General features: G+C 45.9%; 1 long non-coding RNA gene across 1 annotated transcript; it reads left to right on the top strand.

Annotated features, from left to right (window-relative positions):
* Nucleotides 1–4,418: 4,418 nt before the first annotated feature.
* Nucleotides 4,419–8,398, top strand: LOC123256184. Its single transcript, XR_006506827.1, has 3 exons — nt 4,419–4,508; nt 4,822–4,888; nt 8,158–8,398. It is a non-coding gene; the product is annotated as an uncharacterized LOC123256184 (long non-coding RNA).
* The last annotated feature ends 160 nt before the right edge of the window (nt 8,399–8,558 follow it).

The following is an 8,558-nucleotide window of genomic DNA, read 5'->3' as shown; positions in this document are numbered from 1 at the left end:
ATATTATAATAGCCCTATATATTTGTGCCTGTGCCTGTCCTATAGCTTCCCCATAATTCTGTTCCTACAGGAAATTCCCCTTAAGCACGCATGCACGCTGGCTGTCCAATATCCACCTACAATAAGGGATCTAGAATCAGCAGTAATACTCGTAGGAGGGAAATGGTGTCAGGGACAGAAAACAAGTGTGGGATTAGGGCTGGATATGTCTCAGCGCTGCAGAAAGGATGAAGGGAGAGGCAGCATACATGGCAAAGGACTAAAGAAGTCCAGCGCAGCTCAGCCCATGGACCTCTGTGTGACCTTAGGCAAATCCTTTCTACTCTGAACCTTGGTCTCTTCATCTGTAAAATGAAGGCATTGGGTCAGTGAGGTAGCCCAGTAAATGGGGTGCCAGCTCTGGAGATGGGAGGTCCTGGGCTCAAAACTGGCCTCGGACACTTCCTAGTTGGGTGACCCTGGGCAAGTCAGTTAATGTCCATTTGTCCAGCTCTTACCGCTTTTCTGTCTTAGAGTTGTTACTAAGACAGAAAGTAAGAGTTTTTTAAAATAAAAAAAAATTAATAAAATAAAATGGAGGAGGTAGACTCTGACGTCCCATCTTGCTCTGGACTCCAATAATTCTGTTAGTGGTCAGCTCCAAAAACTTCTCCTATGACCAGGGTCAGGGCTCAGCCTATGACTAGGGTCTGAGTTCAGTCTGTAACCAGAAAACAGGAGCCTGGAAGAAGAACCCTTGTAGCAGATTATGGCCAGGGTTTCCTCTTTAGCCCTGGGTTGGGCCCACCATGGCCTGTCTCTGACGGAAAAGAATCCTGGGTTTGAGACACAAACCTTTCTCTTCCCTTCTCCATACCCATCTAGCTGTGATCAGGGCCCCTGGAATGCCCAGAGGGTCCCCCCAGCCCCCAGCCCCATAGGAATAAATAGACTTTAGTGACTCCTTTAGAGAACTTGAGGGAGCCTACTTCACCCACCATCCCCTGGACGAGCTCATTCTGAACAGACAGCCCCAACAATGGCAGGCATGTGAGGGAGGAAAAAAGCTGCCTGATAGAGGAGAAACAGAGTCCTAAATCCAAAGGTCCAGGACCTGGGTTCCAATCTCATCTCTGCTATATAGCAAGCAAGTCACTTCTTCTCCCTGGGGCTTGGTTTCCCCAGCTGTGAGATTTGGACTACTCTATCTCCAACACCCTTTCCAGCCCTAAAATTTCATTTATTCTATTATGTGGGAGAGAGCAGAACCAAGGATTCCTTCTCTGTCTCTCTCTCCCTGCCTCCCTGCCCAACGTCCCCATTCCTGATGCTTAGATCCTCCAGGGAGGGTGACTGAATAGTTCTCCTTCCTCCAAAATAAACGCCTCCAGAAAGCTTTCCACACCGTCCTCTTCACTCAGAGGGGCCTATGGTCAACCCCCAGACGTCGGGACGCTCGCTTACTGGCGAAAGCTCAGCCCTGGTCCGTGGCAGAACCCGGAAAGATGTGAGCTTCTGGCCTGTGGCCATAGTGGGGAGCTAAGAGCAGAAGCCCTAAAATTCAGCCCAGAGAGACTGCCCGAGCCCAAGGGGCCTCAGGGAGCCAAGACAAAGGGAGTGCAGCTGAGTTTTGAGGGGAGACCCCGGTACCGGCGGGGCGAGGGTGCCGGCTGTGATGTGTAGGATGGGCTGGACCAAGCCGGCCCGTGGTGTGGGCCTCACTTGGCTAGATGAGCCCACAGGGGCAAGCCCTGAGGGGGACACGCCTGACTTTATAGAACCTGCATTGTACACACTGTGTGTTTTCATTCCTATGCACAGCGCATACAATGTGGATACTATAAGAGTCACTGACAGCGTCCGTGCCCACCCAGGAAACCCTTCCTGTGTCCCCGGGGGAGTGGTTGGGTCCATACGGGCTGTGCAGATGCGGATAAGTGCCCACCTCTCTGTGTGCATTTGTGGCATCCGTCTATGCCCACGGATGCGGGGCTCGTGCATGCCCGTCAGAACTGGGCAGACGTCCCTGGGCACGGGGGGAACGTGGATCCTGCCATGCGTGGGCAGCGGTGCTCTTTCCTATCAGGTCTGCATTTAGGTTTGCCCAGATGGTTTTGTGCGAGCCGATGTCGCTCGGTTTGCTAATAAGATGGCTCCGAACCGAGGGTGGCGACTAGGCGGTCAGGTCAGGGCAGCGAACGTGGTTGTAGGGCTGGAGAACAAAAAGGGCTCCTTGGAAGAGGGCAGCATCACTGGGGCAGGCTGGGTCCATACGTAGGGCTTGGGATCCATCCCTCTCATTTTACAGATGAGGAAACTGAGGTCCAGAAAGAGGAAACACTTTGTCTGTGGCCATACAGATAGTATGTAGGGGAATGATTTCCTCTCCAGGCTCTTTCCACTATGCCAATTTAGGCTAAATTGGGATTTTCCCCCCTGCAAATATGAACCTGGCAGAGGTGATCTTTGGGCCAACCAGCTAGGCTGCTGATGCCAGAAAAAGGGTAAGGTGGCACTTTAATAATGTGGTAGTTTGTGCTGAGATGGCAGCTTTTAGAAAAACTGAAAAAAAAGTTTTAAATTAAAATTTAAAAAAAACTGAGGGGTTCAGAAATTGGGAAGAAGATGTAGAGTGGGGGGAGAAAAAAAGATCCTAGGATAAGGGGAACTGAGCAGAGAGCCATGTTCTTGAATCAGAGGAGAGGTGAGTACATAGGACAGTTGAGTGAGCCATCAAAAAGTGGGCAGCTAAGTGACTCAGTGGACAGAGAGCCAGACCTGGAGACAGGAGGTCCTAGGTTCAAATCTGGTCTCAGATACTTTCTAACTGTGTGACCCTGGGCAAGCCACTTAATTCCAGTTGCCTAGCCCTTACCGATCCTGCCTTGGAACCAATATTTAGTATCAATTATAAGACAAAATCTGAGAGAGAAGGAGACAGAGGCAAAGAGAGATCCTATTGAGTTGGACTTCAGATAGACACAGCTTCTATCTGAAACCAAGAGATGGACCTGGAAGGCCAGACAGAAAAGGGTCCTACCTCTGGAGGGGCCAAGGAAGCTGAAAATAGGAAGAAAGCATAATGGGGGCCTGTAGGTGAAGGCGGGGGTGCTAGCAAGGACAGTGATTTCCAAGGGTCACCCTAAAGAGGGAACCAGTGGTTAAAAGAAGGAAATTCTGGAAGAGACAGATGAATTCTTTAAACCTGCTTGAGTGTGTTGCCCATATTCACTGGCAGATACATAGTTGGGGTAAAGGGTCCAGCAGGGGAGAACAGAGGAGAAAGGAAAGGAAAAGGGACCAGAGAACAGACTGGCTTCCAATCCAATAGAATCAAGCACAAATTTACTAAGTACCTTCCAGGTGGAAGGTGGTTTCTGGATATAAAAATAAAGTAGCTACTACCCTCAGGGGCTTGCAGTCTACAGAGAGGAGAAGCAATATAAAAAGACACTTCAAGGCATGCTCATTTGAGGAGGGAGAGAATTGTAACAATTAGGAGAATCATAAAAACTGCCCAGGAGAGAAGGCATTGAAAGTGAGCATTGAAAGAAGCCAGAGATTCTAGGAGTTGGCAGCAAGGTAGGAGGACATTCCAGGGACATGGGACAGTCAGGGCAAAGACATAGTGGCCAGAGACAGAATACCAAGTGTTAGTTGAAGGAGGTTGGACATTCTCTGAAAAGTCATCAAAATGGTCTCTATCCTGGAACCCACAAATCCTAGAACTCCACATTTTGAAACCAGGGAGCAGCTACAACCCCTAGAGTTCATGCCTTTGGAGATCCCCAACCTAGAGAGGACTCAGCTGACCTCAGCCAATGCCAGATCTTCACTACTTCCCCTTCTAACCCTGCCTACTTCCCTCACCACCATCCCTTTTTCTTATCCTCATTCCTTATTTTTCCTCCCTTCCTTGTCTCATCTGCCTCATGTTGGACTAGATGGTCCCTCTGTTCCCTTCCATTCTAAAATTTATGGGTTCCATTCCCTCTCTCATTCTCTTCTTCCTCACATCTCTCTTCCTAATCTAGCCCTCTCTCACATCTCCTCTGCCTCTCCTCAGATCTCAGTGTCAGCATCTCTCCTCTCTACCATTTCTGATCTCCCCATCATCATCTTTCCTCTCCGATGTATTCTATCTTTCCTCCTTCCACCCCTCTTCTCTCTCTCAACATTCCTGTGCCTTCCATCTATGGTCAGAGAGGTAAATTAAGGCTTAGAGGCCAGGGAAAGGGAAAGAGGGAGGGAAGTTGTGGGAAGGGGGCTTATCATGGGCTGTTGAAGGGTAGGAGGGTAGGAGAATTGGGGTCTCATGCCTCATCTCCTCTCCTCTGTCTCTTATTTCCTCTGTCTCTCCTCTCCACCTGTTACATCTCTCATCTCTTCTCCATGTCTCCACATCTCCTCTATATCTCTCCTCTCCCTTCTTTCCTCTTCTCTGTTTCTCCTCTACTCTCCTCCCCAGGCCTCCCTGCCGTGTTTGTCGCTGTATGGGTGACCGTGAGGGCCACACTAGCCAACACTGAGTAAGTCTGGGGCCTCCTTTGGGGCCTTTTGGGCCCTGGAGTTTGGGGGGAGCTTCAGAGCACAATAGTCTTAGGGTGTCCAAGGTCCATCCATGAACTATGATGCCAGCATCAGAAAACACAGTCATGTCCCTTATGAGGGCCACTTCAGGGGGTGGTTTAATAGAGTGGGGACTTTTGATAGACCCCAAATTAGGGAGCTTCCAAGTATTTTGCCCATAGTATACTCCTAGAGTCTAAGGAAAAGTTTTGCCCAGGATGGAGGAGCCCATCAGGAATGCCCCTGGGGGTTGATCATGGTGTGTCTCCCCAGGTGCTGGGACCTGAGTTCGGGGAATAAGAAATGGATCATACAGGTGCCCATCCTGGCAGCTATTGTGGTGAGCAGGGCCTGGGGGACGGGAAGGGAGGTCTAAGGAGAATATGTGGTACTTGCCCTAAAGGAGCCTCAACCTGCAAGGGAAGCCTACTTCCAGCCTCCCAAGGCTATTGGAACCATTGTACAAGTTGGATCCAATGGTGTCTAGATCTCTTCCACCTTTGATAATTTGCAATTATGTGAAACACATAGACTGTCCCTCAAGGAGCTTCCATTTTGAATGGAGAAACCAAATTGCCTTGGTCCATGAGAAATCATGTTTATACCCTCAGAGAGATCCCAACCTCAGAGTTAGAGGTGGAAAGGATCTTGGTAGCCTTTGGAGAGAAAAATCTTTTCTACAAGTCCATCCAACAAGTAGTCATTTGGCCTCTTCTTGAAAGCCACCAGGGAGAGGAAGCAGCTACCTCCTAAGACAGCCTGTCCTACTTTCAGAGAATTCTAATAATGATTAATAATAGGAAGTTTCTCCTTATAACACACTTAAATTTATCTTTTTGCAACTCATTTCTTTCATTGCTACTAGCTTCACCCTCTGGGCTTGAACCAAATAAGTGAAATCTCTCTTCATTTTGGCAGCCTTTTAACACATCTACCATGATGCTCCACCCTTCATGGAGCCTTCTCTTCTCCAGGGAAAACATCCCAGATCCTTCAATCTATTCTCTATGGCATGGATTCAAAGCTCTTGACCGTTCTAGTTGCTTCCCAGCTCATAAATATCCTTTATAAAAGGTGGTACCCAGAGGACATAGTATTGATCAGATCAGGATAAAAGACAACAGAACTAGCACCTCATCACTTATGAAAGTTTGCTAATCTTATAGTAGCTTAAGATCACATTAGCATTTTTGGCTACACTGTTGATTCATATCAAGCTTGTGGTCTACTAAGAACCCCGATCCTTTTTTCAATCAAATTGCTATTTAATCCTGAGGTCTTATTAGGGAGTTGATTTACTTAAATTTCTAACCAATAAATCAATATTTATTAAGTACCTATTACATATCAGGCTATGCTAAGCCCTGGGAATGCAAAGTAAGGTAAAAGACAATCCGGATGCTAGAAGAGCTCATAATCTAGTGAGGGGAACAACAGACAAACAACTATCTACAAACCAGCTCTATACAGAATAAATTGAGGAGAATCAACAGAAGGAAGGCACCAGAGAGAAGTTGTGAATTCCATATTACAGGAGACCTCCAGGCAAAGTTTGGATGAACCATTTGCAGGAATTTTGCAAAGAAAATTTCCACTCAGGTACAAGTTGGACCAGATGGAAGTCTGAGGTCCCTTCTAACTGATAATTTTGTGGCTGTATGAGACATATATACCCTCCCTTAGGGTGCTTCCTGTTTAAATGGAGAGGCCAAACTCACACTCAGGAAAAAATAATTTATAATTCTAATTCATTTGATCCTAGGACCAAGTAAGGACTGAAGAGAGTAGGTCCTATGGGAGTTCTAATGAGGAAGAGATCCCACTGGGCTGGGATGGGCTGGGAAGATTCTAGAGAAGTTGAGACTTGAGAAGACCCTTGAAGGACAAAAGAAATTTAGATGGATTGAGTTTTATGCAGGAGAAAGGCAAAAAAAACTAAAGAATTTAAGAGAGGAGTCATATCATATAAGGAAGTTGGAGCCTGACAGTAGTAGAAATGTGCTAGAACCAGCCAAGTGCTAAATTTTCAGTGTGAAAAAAAATTCAATGTGAACATTTTACACCTTAGAAATAAGCAAACTACAAATGAGGGCTTGATTTATTGCTTGTTGAATTGCAGACTTAAGAAAGCAACAGAAAATGTAGTGGGTTTTATTCTTGGAGAGCCAGTTGTTAAACATGTACCAAAATATCTCTAATGGAGGTCTTTGAGTGCTAGGCTGAGACCTGGAAGGGGATGGGGGGATGGAGAGAGGGCTAAAGGGGAACTTCTGAAGAAGTTGAAATCATGGTGGGATCAGAACTATGATGCAGGATCTTAGAGACTATCCGCTAAACTCTGTCTTCTTGTTAAAGACAATAACAGTGAAAACTGACATTTTTATATTGCTTTAAAGTTTCCAGATAAATTTACATGTATTATCTCACAAGAGCACATTCTGGTGGTATATGCTGAACACACTAGATAGAGAAGGCCATTGAGTCAAAGAGATTCAATTACGAAGCTGTTGCAATAGCCAAGAGATCCACAGAGGACCTGGCCATCCCCATGTCAACAAGGCATCTAGGTCTATCTATCCAACTAGGGTAAATGGCCCCTCTTTGGGCCTTTTCCCAGGCTCTAAATATAGAGAGTAGGCGAGAGAGAACAGAGAACAGAGAGTAAACAGATGAGTGTTCCAGTGCAAAGAGCAGTGGATTTGGAGTCAAAAAACTCATATTTAAGTTCCTGCTTTCTTACTAGCCACGTGATCTTGAGCAAATCATGTTTCTTCATTTAAATCATCATATTTCATCATTCTTTAGTTTCTGTTTCCTTATCTGTTAAATGAAGATGAAGGACTGAATTCTATGCAAGGGTTCATCCAAGTCTATCTCCACTGATCCTATGGAAGGTGACCACAGTATGGCATAATAACTTGAGTACTGAATGATTTGGAGTCCAGAAGACTCAGATTTAAATCCTGCTTCTAGGATTTAATTAGCTGCATAACTATGGACTGAGTCCATATTGGACCTCTCTTCCTCTCTAAGTCTCAGGCAGCAAGACTATAATCAATCAATAATCAATTATTAAGATTATGGACCTTGTACTGGGAATTCCCACAGCAAGTGAATCCCAGGACTGTGACATATTGGCATTTTCTGGGAAGGTTTCAGAAGGAGAAAATGCTTAGGTTAAGGAATAAGTGGAAGGGCAGAAGGCAATACTTTCCCCAGAGCTATGTGGGCTCTTCCCTGGGAGTCCCCCATATCCCATAGCATCACAGAATGTCAAATCCAGAAGAGAATGTAGAGTTCTTGTCCATACTACCCATGTTATAGAAAAAAGAATTAAAACCCAGAAAAGTTAAGTGAGTTCCCCAAGGTCACACAGCTCCTAAATGCCAGACCTGGAATTTGAACTAAGGTGTTCTGGCTCCCAACACCAGCATCTTTTCTATTTTTCTGCATTGGACTCAGACTCCTGCTACTTTCTCTCTCAGGGGAAAAGGTCCACAGGGTTGTCCTATCACCCTCCTTCTGTCTGCCTCTCCTCTAGCTACAGAGAACCCTGAAATCCCATCCCTTCTTTCTAAATTATAATATTCCTTTTTTTCTTTCCCACAGGTGAACTTTATTCTTTTTATCAATATAATCAGAGTCCTGGCTACTAAACTCCGGGAGACCAATGCAGGGAGATGTGACACCAGGCAACAGTATAGGTGAGCTCCCTACCCTCTTCCAATTCCCAGTCCTTTATTCACTAAATTATAAACTTCCTGGAGAAGAATGCATTTGAACTGGGCCTTAAAAGACAAGCTAGTTGGCTTCAGACACTTCCTAGATGTGTGACCCTGGGCAAATCACTTAACCCCTATTGCCTACCCTCACTGTCCTTCTGCCTTAGAACCAATTCTAAAATTGATTCTAAATTCTAAAACAGAAAGTAAGGGGAAAAGAAAGAGAGAGGTGGGGGAGGGAAGGAAAGAAGGAAGGAAGGAAGGAAGGAAGGAAGGAAGGAAGGAAGG

This window comes from Gracilinanus agilis, unplaced genomic scaffold (assembly GCF_016433145.1).
Source record: "Gracilinanus agilis isolate LMUSP501 unplaced genomic scaffold, AgileGrace unplaced_scaffold5673, whole genome shotgun sequence".
In the NCBI taxonomy this organism is placed as follows: Eukaryota; Metazoa; Chordata; class Mammalia; order Didelphimorphia; family Didelphidae; genus Gracilinanus; species Gracilinanus agilis.
The sequence above is the reverse complement of the archived record's forward strand: the minus strand, read 5'-3'. Positions and strand labels throughout refer to the sequence as shown.